The 12,964-nt window shown below is 40.0% G+C and overlaps 1 protein-coding gene across 10 annotated transcripts in view; it reads right to left on the bottom strand.

The window, feature by feature from the left end:
* The window catches only part of SPIDR (scaffold protein involved in DNA repair), a 344,503-nt gene that overhangs the window by 167,348 nt on the left and 164,191 nt on the right, over window positions 1–12,964 (bottom strand). The gene's annotated exons all lie outside the window — the stretch shown is intronic.

Below are 12,964 nucleotides of genomic sequence, written 5' to 3'. Positions count from 1 at the left end.
GGGCAAAGATGTCTGCTCTTGCCACTTCTATTCAACTCTATAGTAGAGGCTCTAGTCAAGGAAAGTGGGGAAGGAAAAAAAAAAAAAAAAAAGAAATACATCCTGATTGGAAAGAAAGAAGTAAAACTCTATTTGAAGACGACATAATCTTGTATATTCTAAGGACTCCTCTACAAAACTATTAAGAGTAATAAATGAGTTCAGCAAGCTTACAGGATACAAGGTCAACAGAAAAAATATACTTCTGCACAACACTATGTACAATGTGAAAATGAAATGAAAAACAAGTTTCCTTTACAGTAGCATTAAAAATTAAAGTATTTAGGGATAAATTAAAGAAAGTGCAAAATTTATACCTGGAAAACTATAAAAGACTGTTCAGAGAAATTAAATAATTTTTAAGTAAATGGAAAGACAGTTCATATTCATAAATTGGAAGACAATATTGTTAAGATAGCAATGCTCTCCAAATTGATCTAAAGATTCAACACAATCTCATCAAAAACCCATCCAGGGCTTCCCTGGTGGTGCAGTGGTTGAGAGTCCGCCTGCCGATGCAGGGGACACGGGTTTGTGCCCCGGTCCGGGAAGATCCCACATGCCGCGGAGCGGCTGGGCCCGTGAGCCATGGCCGCTGAGCCTGCGCGTCTGGAGCCTGTGCTCCGCAACGGGAGAGGCCACAACAGTGAGAGGCCCGCATACCGCAAAAAAAAAAAAAAAAAAAAAAAAAAATATTTGCATGGAATATAAACCTAACAGGAAGTTAGGTCAGGTCATAAGTCCTTCACCAATAGTCCAAACATCAAAACAAGACACTTTCTGATAACTCTGACAACAGGTTAGAGTCTATTATATCTCTGGAAAACACTACACTAAAAATATGGATATATATAAATTTGCAAAATTTTGTTAGTTTCCAAATTTGTTCAAATCTATAGAATGTACAACACCCAGAGCGAACCCGAGTATGAACTGTGGACGTTGAGAGACGATAGTGTGTCCATCTAGGTTTGTCAGCTGTAAGAAATGCACCCCTCTGATGGGGAAAACTGACATGAGGGAGGCTGGGCGTGTGGGGAGGTGGTGAATGGGAAGTCCCTACATCTCCTGCTTAATTCTGCTATAGATCCTAAACTGTTCTAAAAAATAAAGTGTGTTTTTTAAAAATGGACTTCTCACTAAACAACTGATTCTAAAAGACATCTTTAAAAAGAAAATTTTAATTCTTACTAAAAAAACCCCCTCTAAAATTAGGAAAACTGCAAAGAAATACTTCATCCCTTATTATTCGTCCCCCCTCTCCCCGCCCCCACAGGAGCCTTTTGGAGAGTTTTTTCCACTAAAAAATGAAACTACTGAGATGTAGCAAAAAAGTCATGTCTGAAGTCAGAGCCATCTGAGAATGAATGAAAATGAATGAATGGCCAATGCAACCAGCAAATACCACCTAAAAATGAACCACAGAGCCCAAGCAGTTGGTCTCAGAGATGCCATGACACACATGTCCTGAATCTTCTTCTAATCCAACTGGTACTACATACAAGTGGCAAAATGGCAAAGGAGAGCACCACCACTGAGGCATCCAGGAGGGACCACGAGAGGGACATGGTTCCAGCCCAGGGATGAGGCTTGGCCCAGAGGGCCCTCCCTCAGTGGGGAATCGCAGAGCAGGCGGGAAATAGCCAGGTAGAGAGCAAAATTATAGCCAGCCTAACAGAACCTGGAAAAAATCATTCTCCAGGTTGCAGATGCTGATAAGTAGGAATTACCCTAAAAGCTGACTACAAGACACACATGTATCAATATATTACCATACACACAATTTTCCATTTTATGTATTTGTTTCCAAGATGAAGTTTTAAAGAATGCTTCTGTAATTTACTCCTCCCCAGTCTGCTTCTTGAAGGGAACATTAAATTGTTTTAAAGGGATGTTCTATTTAATAGTGAATGAAGCTTTATGTTAACTTGGAAAAAAAAAAAAAGATTTTCGCTTTTAACTCCAGATAGTAAATATCTATCTACTAAAGGAAGAAAATCTTACCACAAAAATAATATAAAAAAAGACCAAAATCTTAAAATATCAACTCCTGGATGAAAAGGTATTCTTAAAGAATTGTCACTAGATGGACCACTTTTAAATCCAATGAGGAAAAAAACAGTAAGATTTCTTTGCCATCTTCAGCATAGTAAGTGGACCCTCGTCACTCCTACACTGACTGGGCAGACCACTGGGCCTGCTGACCTCTCACCAGGCTCCAGGCCTCTGTTCCTAGGACCAGTACCATAGTTTTCACCTTTTATTTTACAGTAATACTGAAAAATAAATAGGCCTTAAAAATGTCAGGAAGAGAAAGGCAAGGTTTCTTAAAATTACTATTAAGAAGTGGCCACATTTAATATTTTCCTGTTTGATCCTGAAGTGTTTACAAAGTACAATACTTAAAAGAACAACCTAATTTTGGAGTCCCATAGCATTAATTTTCTTTTTTAAATGTTTTCCAGGAAATATATTTTAAAAATCTGTTTAAATACTATCTTAAAACAGCTAATAGTGGTATGTGTGGCATAAACTCTGATTTTCTTATTGGTTATAGATTTAAAAGTAACAAACAACTGTAAACCTAAATGGAATGAGTCTTTCTACAATGTCATTCCAAATTCTAGCAAATTCTATAAATGAAGATCTGTTTTCTACATAGCACTGTGCCACATCCATATTCCCACTCTGAAAGCACTAGCAATCCGTAAAGTAGCAGGACAGGACAAACCTATATAACAGCTCTTAAATTAAGGAGAATGTGACGAATCTTGTATGAAAGGCACTAGTTTTAAAAAACAAACAAACCACAAGGGTTCATCACTGGAAAGAGCCCATCCAGCTGGAAGGAGTCAGAACAAACTTCATGAGCATGTCTTCAATGAAGAGTTAAGACACTCCAGGCAGTGTGAGGGGGGAAATACCAGGAATATTGAATTGGTTCATTAAATGGGCCACAGAACAAGCAGCAGAGCAACAGAAAATGCACTTGGAAAAGGTGAATGAGGGAATCGTAACCTGTACACTGAGAGGCAGGCTCTACTGCTGTGCACCTCAAGGAGCTACCTGAGATTTCTGGGCAGATGGGCAGCATGGCCAAAGCTATGCTTCCAGAATTTATCTCAGGGCTGTGGCAACGCTAGCAGTGGGACACAAATGGCTTGAAGGAAGAAGGACCCAAAAGTGAACAGGTAACCAGCTGGAAGTCTCTGTACAACTCAGGCAGGGAGTAAAAAAAATAAGTGAAGGTTGAAAAGCAAGGGAATCACAGAGCCATCCTGCAGAGACAGTCTGTGAGGACTCGGGCACTTGTCACTTATGATTTGGGGCTCCATACTAACCACTGCCCCCCCACTCATCAGGTGCAAGAGGTGAATTCATTAGGGCTAAAATGCACTGTGGCTGACCCGTTTCTCAGAGATGAAAGAGCTGAGATTTTCAAAACCCAACCCCTCTATAGAGGAAAGAGCCTTGGTGAGAAGCCCATCTGTTTTGCAAGATGTTGATTTTATAGCTTGGGAGGAATACAAGTAGCAGCGTGGGCAGCATGGGCCACTTGTAACACATCATGTCCTGTTTCTGCACGTGTGGCATGGGGAGGGGACAACTCTGATGCACAGGGGTGTAGTTACTTTGTGTTCCAGGTTAGGGAGCAAAAGGCTTCTGGCTTGAAGAATCCTTGGAACTAACCAGGAGTGGCGTCACAGTGGTTAAAGGTAGAGGCCTTGCCCCCTCCCATGCTGCCTGGCCTTCTGTGGCCTAGTTTGCACTTCCATGTCTCTGCAGGTGGTTGCATGCTCAGGAGACCCTGATATGAAATTACTTTAAATCTCTGTAAGCCCATGCCCTGTGCCCTTCTGGAACACCAAGACAAACAGCAAAGAAAACTGCTCTGAGCAGCTACCCCCAGTCCTCCCACACTTCCATTTAAGTTACGTTTCTTTGCTCTCTGGAACTAGGTTTTGTGGCTTTCTATGATAGCCTCTCTGCCTCAATATTTTCCTTTGAAATATTTTCAGACTTACAGAAAATACGCAAGACACCTTGCATTCCTGACCTAGATTTGTGGACAGTGAACCTTTCTTTCACCAGAGCTGCTTTGTCACCCTTTCCAAATACATGTGCACATACACATTACTACCATTGTAGTTGTTTAGTTACTATTACAATTATTTTGCTCGACCACAGAGAGAGTAAACTACAGACATAATGGTCATTAAAAAATTTTTTTTATTAAGACTTAATTTTTTAGATCACTTTTAGGTCATAGCAAAACTGAAGGAAAAGCTCGGAGACATTCCATATACCCACTGCCCTACACATGCATAGCTTCCCCATTATCAGCATGCCCCCAACAGAGTGGTACATCTGCTACAACAGAGTGGTACTTTTGCTACAGCAAAAGTGGTACATTTGCTACAACCTACACTGACACATCATAATCATCCTTACAGTATGGTTCACTCTTGGTGTTGCATATCCTATGGATTCAGACAAAGGTATAAGAATGACATGTACCCATCATTACAGCACCACATAGTGTATTTTACTGCCCTAAAAAATTTTCCGTGCTCCTCCTCTTCTCCCATAACACCTGGCAACCAATGAGTTTTTTACTGCCTCCACAGTTTCTGCCTTTTCCAGAACATCACAGAATTGGAATTATACAGTCTGTAGCCTTTTTAAATTGGCTTCTTTCACTAGTAATATGCATTTAAGGTTCCTCCTCAATAAGGTTCATGGCTTGATAGTTCATATTCTTTTAGTGTCAAGTAATATTCTATTTTCTCGATGAGCCAGAGTTTATGTATCCATTCACCTACTGAAGGAAGTCTTGGTTGTTTCCAAGTTTTGGTAATTATGAATAAAGCTGCTATGAACATCCGTGTGCAGGTGTTCACGTGGACATAAGTTTTCAACTCCTTTGGGTAAATATCAATACTATGGAGCATGACTGCTGGACTGTATGGTAAGACTATGTTTAATTTTTTTTTAAAGAAGTTTTTTTAAAAAATAGATTTTATTTATTTATTGGTGTATTTATTTGTTTGTTTGTTTATTTATTTATGGCTGTGTTGGGTCTTTGTTGCTGCGTGCGGGCTTTCTCTAGTTGCGGCGAGCTACTCTTTGTTGCGGCGAGCTACTCTTCGTTGCGGTGCACGGGCTTCTCACTGCAGTGGCTTCTCTTGTTGCAGAGCATGGGCTCTAGGCGCACGGGCTTCAGCAGTCGTGGCTCGCGGGCTTCAGTAGTTGTGGCGCACAGGCTCAGTAGTCGTGGCACAGGGGTTAGTTGCTCCGCGGCATGTGGCATCTTCCCGGACCAGGGCTCGAACCCGTGTCCCCTGCATTGGCAGGCGGATTCTTAACCACTGCGCCAACAGGGAAGCCCAAGCTATGTTTAATTTTGTAAGAAACTGCCAAACTGGCCACAGGGGCTCTGCACCATTCTGCATCCCCACCAGCGTCTGGTGCTGTCAGTGTGTTGGCTTTGGCCAGTCTAACAGGTGTGTCGTGGTGTCTCACTGCTGTTTGAATCTGCATTTCCCTGACGACATGATGTAGAGCATCTTTTCATGTATTTATTTGCCAGCTGTGTATATATTTTCTCTGGTGAGGTGTCTTTTAAGTTCTTTGGCCCATTTTTAAGTTAGGTTGTTTTTTTTTTTTATTGTTGAGTTTTAAGAGTTCTTTGGAATTTTAGATAACAGTCCTTTATCAGATGTGTCACTTGCAAATATTCTCTCCCAATCTGTGGCCTATCGTCTTATTCTCTTGATATTGTTTCTCACAGAGCAAAAGTTTTTAATTTTATGTCCAGTTTATCCATTTTTTCTTTCATGGATCGTACCTCTGATGTTGCATCTAAAAAGTCACTGCCACATCAAGGTCATCAACGTTTTCTCCTATGTCATCTTCTAGGAGGTGTGTACATTTTACCTAAGTCTATATTCCATTGTTAGTTAACATTCATGAAGGATGTAAACCACGTGTCTACATTTATTTTTCTTTGCATATGTATCTCCAGTTGTTCCAGTACCATTTGTTGATGAGATTATCTTTGCTCCACTGTATTGTCTTTTCTCCTCTGTCAAAGATCGCTAGACTATATATCTGTGGGTCTATTTCCGGGCTCTTTATTCCATTCCATTGATGTATCTGTCTACTCTTTCAGCAATACCACACTGTCTTGATTACTGTAGGTTTTGTTCTTCAAGTAAGTCTTGATGTCAGGCAGTGTCAGTCCTCCAACCTTGTTCTCCTCCTTCAATACTGTGTTGGCTATTCTGGGTCTTTTGCCTCTCTACATAAACTTTCAAATCAGCTTGTTGAATGGTCGTTTAATTTCAAATACCACTGGATGTATTCATTCCTAAGAACAAGGTCATTCCTTTGGAAAACCACAGAACAATGAATACATTAAGGAAATTAGACATTGCTACAATACTATAATCTAAAATGTTGTCCATATTCAAATTTCTACCGTTGTCCAGTAGAGCAAATCTTTCCTAATAAAGGATCACAACTGTGTCTAGTACCAGTTTTCTGGCCCCTAGTTTTGACTCCTTGGCTTCTATATGTCTAGAACTGTAAGACTCTCTCTCCCAGCCACACCAGTCTGAGGCAATCAAGCCTTGAGTGACTCAACAGCAGGAGGCACAGGAGGACAAAGGGGCCAGGGTCATGGCCCCTCCTACCGTGTGTTCCATTATAGTTTATCACAGGATATTGAATACAGTTCCCTGTGCTAAAAAGTACGACCCTGTTTATCCATTCTGTATGTAACAGTTTGCACCTACTAACCCCAAACTCCCAGTCCACCCCTCCCCCACCCGGCCTCCCCCTTGGTAACCACAAGTCTGTTCTCTATGTCTGTGAGTTTGCTTGTTTTGTAAATAGGTTCATTTGTGCTGTATTCTAGATTCCACATGTAAGTGATATCATATGGTATGTCTTTCTCTGACTTAACCTTACTTAGTATGATAATCTCTAGTCGCATCCATGACCCCACAGCTTTCAATGAGATATCAGCTCTTAATATTATTGAGGATCCCTTGTACATGACAAGTTTCTTTCATATTTCTGCTTTCAAAAGTTTTTGTCTTTAGATTTTGACAATTTCACTACAATATGTCTTGGTGTCGATCTCTTTGATTTTATTGTGTTTGGAGATCACTTACCTCCCTGGATATGTATGTCTTTCATCAGATCTGGGCCGGGGCGGGGGGTTCACCCATTATTTCTTCAAATACTTTTTCTGATGTTTCCTCTCTTCTTCTAGTACTCCTATAATGCACATGTTTCTCTATTTGATAAGACATATCCCACAGGTCTCTCAGGGTCTTTTCATTTTTCTTTCTGTTCCTTAGACTATATAAGTTCAATTGTCTTATCTTCAAGTTCACTTATCTTTTGTTTCACTTGTTTAAATCTGTTGTAGAACCTCTCTAGTGAGTTTTAAAATTTAAGTTATTGTATTTGGGTTGGCCAAAAAGTTCCTTTGGTTTTTAAGTAAAAATAAAAGATACATTTTTTCATTTTCACCAAGAACTTTATTTAACAATGTATTAACCTTTTGTTCCACTACCTTCTGCCGTTTTTTAGGCAACTTCAAATTCCATCCTTGCAAAACTTTTTATCTTTTTGAGCAAAGAACTGTTCCAGGCGCCTTTTACAGTCTTCCAGGGAATCGAAACTTCTTCCATTAAGAGAATTTTGTGAAGACTAAAATAAATGGAAATCTGAAGGTGCAATGTCTGGGGGATACAGTGGATGAATCAGAACTTCCCAGCCAAGCTGTAACAGTTTTTGCCTGGTCATCAAAGAAACATGAGGTTTTGCGTTATCCTGATGGAAGATTGTGCATTTTCTGTTGACTAATTCCAGACACTTTTTGTCGAGTGCTGCTTTCAGTTGGTCTCACTGGGAGCAGTACTCGTTGGAATTAATTGTTTGGTTTTCCGGAAGGAGCTCATAATAGAGGACTCCCTTCCAATCCCACCATATACGCAAAACCACCTTCTTTGGATGAAGACCAGGCTTTGGCATGGCTGGTGGTGGTTCATTTCACTTGGCCCACTATCTCTTCCGTTCCACATTACTGTACAGTATCCACTTTTCTTTGCCTGTCACTATTTGTTTTAAAGATGGAACGTTTTCCTTACGTTTCAGTAGAGAATCACATGTGGAAACACAGTCAAGCATGTTTTATTTCGTTTAACTTATGTGGAACCCAAACATCAAAGTGACTAACATAACCAAGCTGGTACAAATGATTTTCAACACTTGATTTGGATATTTTGAGTATGTTGGCTGTCTCCCGCGTGGTATAACTTTGATTGTTCTCAACTGATGTCTTGATTTGATCACTGTCAACTTCAACTGGTCTACTCAACCATGGAGCATCATCCAGAGAGAAATCTCCAACACAAAACTTCGCAAACCACCTTTGACATGTTCAATCAGTCACAGCACCTTCTCCATACACTGCACAAATCTTTTTTTGCGTTTTTACCTTTCTTGAGATGATAAAGCATAATATGCCAAAAATGTTGCTTTTTTTCTCCATCTTCAATATTAAATTGGCTACACAAAAACTCACCCATTTTGGTAAGGTTTTTTTAAAATGCACCGATATGACAGCTATCACCATACAGTCTAACAAAATTGTTTCGAATGAAGTTAAAAGACAAGTGCTACTAGAGCCATCTTATGTAAAAAACTGAACAAACTTTTTGGCCAACCCAATACTCTTCAGCTCCAGAATTTCTCTTTGCTTTTTATAATTTTTCTATCTTTACTTATATTTTCATTTTGCTCACATATTACTTTCCTGATTTCCTTTAGTTTTTAATATATAGTAAACCTTTAACTCACTGGAAATATTTAAGACAGTTGATTTCACATACCTGACTAATAATTCCAATGTCTGGGCTTCCTCCGTGATGTCAATTTTTTTTCCTGTGAATGCACCAATTCTTCCCTGTTTCTTTGTATATGTAATTTTTGTTGAAAATTGGACATTTCAGTATTATTCTGGCGTAACTCGGGGAATTTAATTCTTCCATTCCACAGGGGCTGCTGAAGCTTAACTTACTGAGAGCTGGATTCATCCATTTATGAATTTTCCATACTATTTTGTAAGTTGTGTGCTCCTTGTCTTGTGTAGCAAAGTGGTATTTTTGTTTCATTGTCTCTGTCATCAGCTAGACCTGACAAAGATTCACTTAAATGTCTGGTTCCAAACAGCAGGGAGGTAGACATGTACTGTCTCTTTAACTCTCCTGGAAACCACGTCAGCCTGTGAAGGGGCTGGAAAAATGTCCACGAGCCTCTGTGCCAGTGCCTCAGTGATCAAAGCTTCATTCAGCAATCAGTACAAACCCTGATATACTGCCCACCCTGGCTCTAGCATTCTGCACCAGGACTGTGGAGATGGGTGATGTGGGACAGTCGCTGCTACCAGCAGCTGAAATTCCCCATTTTTTTTTAACATCTTTATTGGAGTATAATTGCTTCACAATGGTGTGTTAGTTGCTGCTGTATAACAAAGTGAATCAGCTATACGTATACATCTATCCCCATATCTCCTCCCTCTTGCGTCTCCCTCCCACCCTCCCTATCCCACCCCTCTAGGTGGTCACAAAGCACCGAGCTGGTCTCCCTGTGCTATGCGGCCGCTTCCCACTAGCTAGCTATTTTTCGTTTGGTAGTGTGCATATGTCCGTGCCACTCTCTCACTTCGTCCCAGCTTCCCCTTCCCCCCTCCCTGTATTCTTTCACAAAATCTTCCCTCGACCACAGATGTTCAACTCTATAGAATTCTAAAGTCACACTTCACATGGTTCCTGCCCGTGCAGCAGCTGTTTAGGTGGAGGTGTGGGTTCCTGGAACTCCCTGCTCTCTGTTCTGAGACACCACTCTCCTTAGTTGCCCTCCTGATCCACTTTCTTAGACTAGGAAGACAGTGGTCACTTGTTTGTATGCTCCCCTCTTCTTCTGCTTCCCTCTACTGTGAATCATAATGCACATTTTCATTATTAGATACTCTGAGCACTCCTGTAATACAGTAACTAGTACGCATTTAACCAGCCTTTCCCGATGTTATTTAAGCACAAGGCCTTCTGGTCATATTCCTATGAAGACCCTATGGGAAAGTGCCCCATGGAGCAAGAGCTGACACCTGCTTCTCCTTCTTTCTCATGTAAGCATGAGTGACAGATTTCCTTCTCTTCTTCCCTCTAGTTTTTCAGATTATCCAGATTACTGTCATGGTGCTCATTTTTTCATTTTCACAGTGCAGTAGTTTTCTTTTCTATTTATTTCCTCTGAAGACACTGTAATTTTGGTGGGAAAAGACTGGCTGTCATAACAGGAAGATAATCTCACCCTATAAACAAACCTTCCACCTTCAGCATTGCTTTACTCCTAGCAATTTCTTCATCTCACAGAATCCCAGGTGGCAAAGATGGAGCAGGAACAAAAGCAGCTGTGAACAAGCCTGAGGGCTCTACCTCGGCAGTTACCACACATGGCTTACACTGAAAACCAGACCAGCTGACAGTTTCTCTTTGGGCATCACAGTCTCTCTTGTGTTTACTTACGGCTTTAGGTATTGCTGGTGTCAAGAAGGTACTGCTGACTGTGCCATCAAAATCTGCCCCAAGTCTCCCCATTTTACTACATGGTGCCCTAACTCACTTGTTTCCTCAAGCCAGAAATTCAGAGGAATCTTGTTTCTTGTCTCTCCTTCACAAACCACATCAAATCCATCAGCACATCCTGTTGCTGCCAACTCTGAGATACGTACTGAATCTACTGTTTACCATCCTAGTCCAAGTTATCATCTTCCCGCACACCTGAGCTACTCCCAAAGTCTCCTGGATGCCTTTACTCTGGCCTCCTTCTAAGTTATCCTGCACAAATTTCAAACTGTGAGTAAGATCACATCCTTCCTTTCCTAGACAGCAGGGAGGATTTAACACACCAGCTCTTTAACATTGTACACGTGTTCTCCATCCTCACTTGCTGCCACTCCTGCTGCAGAATTCCCCTTCATCCATATGAACTATGTATATTCCTGTATACACCATGCCACTCTGGCCTCTTGTTCTTTGCTAATTCAGCCTCCTCTATTGCAAATGCCCTCACAGCCCCTTCTTTGGTTCTTTCCAACTTAGCCTTCATAACTTAGATAATCAGCAACTCCAGGAAGCTACCTCAATCTGCCCTCTCCCCAGTACACACACACACACACACACACACACACTCTCTCTCACTCACTCTCTCTCTCACTCTCTCTCTCTCTCTCTCTCTCTCTCTCTCTCTCTCTCTCTCTCTCTCTCTCCCCCCTACCGACCTATCAGTCATGCTTACCTCTTCACTGCTCTCACATCCTTTGTACAGACCTCTATTATTATACTTCCTAGAGTCTTTATCACATGTTTATTTTACCTTTCTCTTCCACCATAAAGTGAGTCCCTTAAGGGCAGAGATGATTTGTCATTCATTTTGAATACTGTTTACCCATTATTTAGCACAAGGCTTATTATACAGTAAGTAAACATCAAAAAATGCTTCTTAGCGAATGTACAAATCAATGAAATACATTGATACATCCTCTCATTCAAACAGGGAATATAACAAGACTGGCAACATCTTGATGATTATCTAATACTCAACATTAATCATATAGTTATTGAATGTCTACCACAGGCCAAGCATTATTCTAGTCACTAGGAATACAGTAGTGAAAAAGTTTTGATTTGGAAGTTCTAGCCAATGCAATAAGACATGAAACAGGTAAAGAAGCATAAGCATTAGGAAGGAAAAAACAAAACTGTTATCATAAGTAACATAATTGTATAAATAGAAAAGTTTTACTATACAAAACAGACATATGAATTGATAAGAATATCCCCCGGGCCCCAGTGAATATATGAGTAAAAGTTAAGAAAAACAATTTGCGAAAGAGAAGCTGTCATCAGTAAATAAATATAAGAGAAAGTATTCAGTTTGAGTATTCAGCAGCAGGTACTCTACTATGAGGTTTACAGTTTACTTAACTGTATCAAGAAATCACAGCAGTAACAGCAACAACAAAATGTATACCCTTTTGGGATTGACCCATATACACTACTGATGCTATGTATAAAATAGACAACTAATGAGAATATACTATATAGCACAGGGAACTCTACTTACTGCACTGTGGTGACCTAAATGGGAAGGAAATCCAAAAAAGAGGGGATATATGTATATGTATAGCTGATTCATTTTGCTGGGCAGTAGAAACTAACACAACATTGTAAAGCAACTATACTCCAATAAAAATTAATTAAAAGCAAAAAAAAAAAAGGTATATCCTTTAATCCACTAAAACAGTTCCTAAAATCTACTCTGAGAAATAACCTGAAATATGTAAATACATATATATGAATATCTATTAAAGAGTTATTTATGTTAGCAAAAGAATGGATATATACTATATGCTGAGAATATGGAAAGAGTAAAGAAATTATAATGTGCAGTCATGAAAATGTTGACGGTGGTATTGACGTGACTGCTGAGAAACTGTCAGCAGTGGAAACAGCTATAAGCTTTACAAGTTATTATGGTAACAATATATTGAGAAGCACAAAACCCACATTCAAAGGTGTCTACTGCATCAGAAGTCAGGATCATGGTCACCCGGAGCAGGAGGAAGAGGAAGGAAAGGGGAGAGTGTTGCAGTCTCAGGTATGGACTTCATTCTATTTCTTGGACTGGACAGAAATGTATTTACTTTGTGATTACTTGATGAAACGTATACTTATAATCTGTGTACGATTCTATATTGTATATTATATTGTCCAATTTAAAAATGTTTTAGAAATTTAAATAAAATAAAGTAATGCAAGTTACCCTCTGATATCCTCAGCTTGTCTGT

The sequence above is a fragment of the Phocoena sinus genome, chromosome 17, assembly GCF_008692025.1.
Source record: "Phocoena sinus isolate mPhoSin1 chromosome 17, mPhoSin1.pri, whole genome shotgun sequence".
Lineage (NCBI taxonomy): Eukaryota > Metazoa > Chordata > Mammalia > Artiodactyla > Phocoenidae > Phocoena > Phocoena sinus.
Note: the sequence above shows the minus strand (reverse complement) of the source record. Positions and strands in the feature narration are given on the sequence as shown.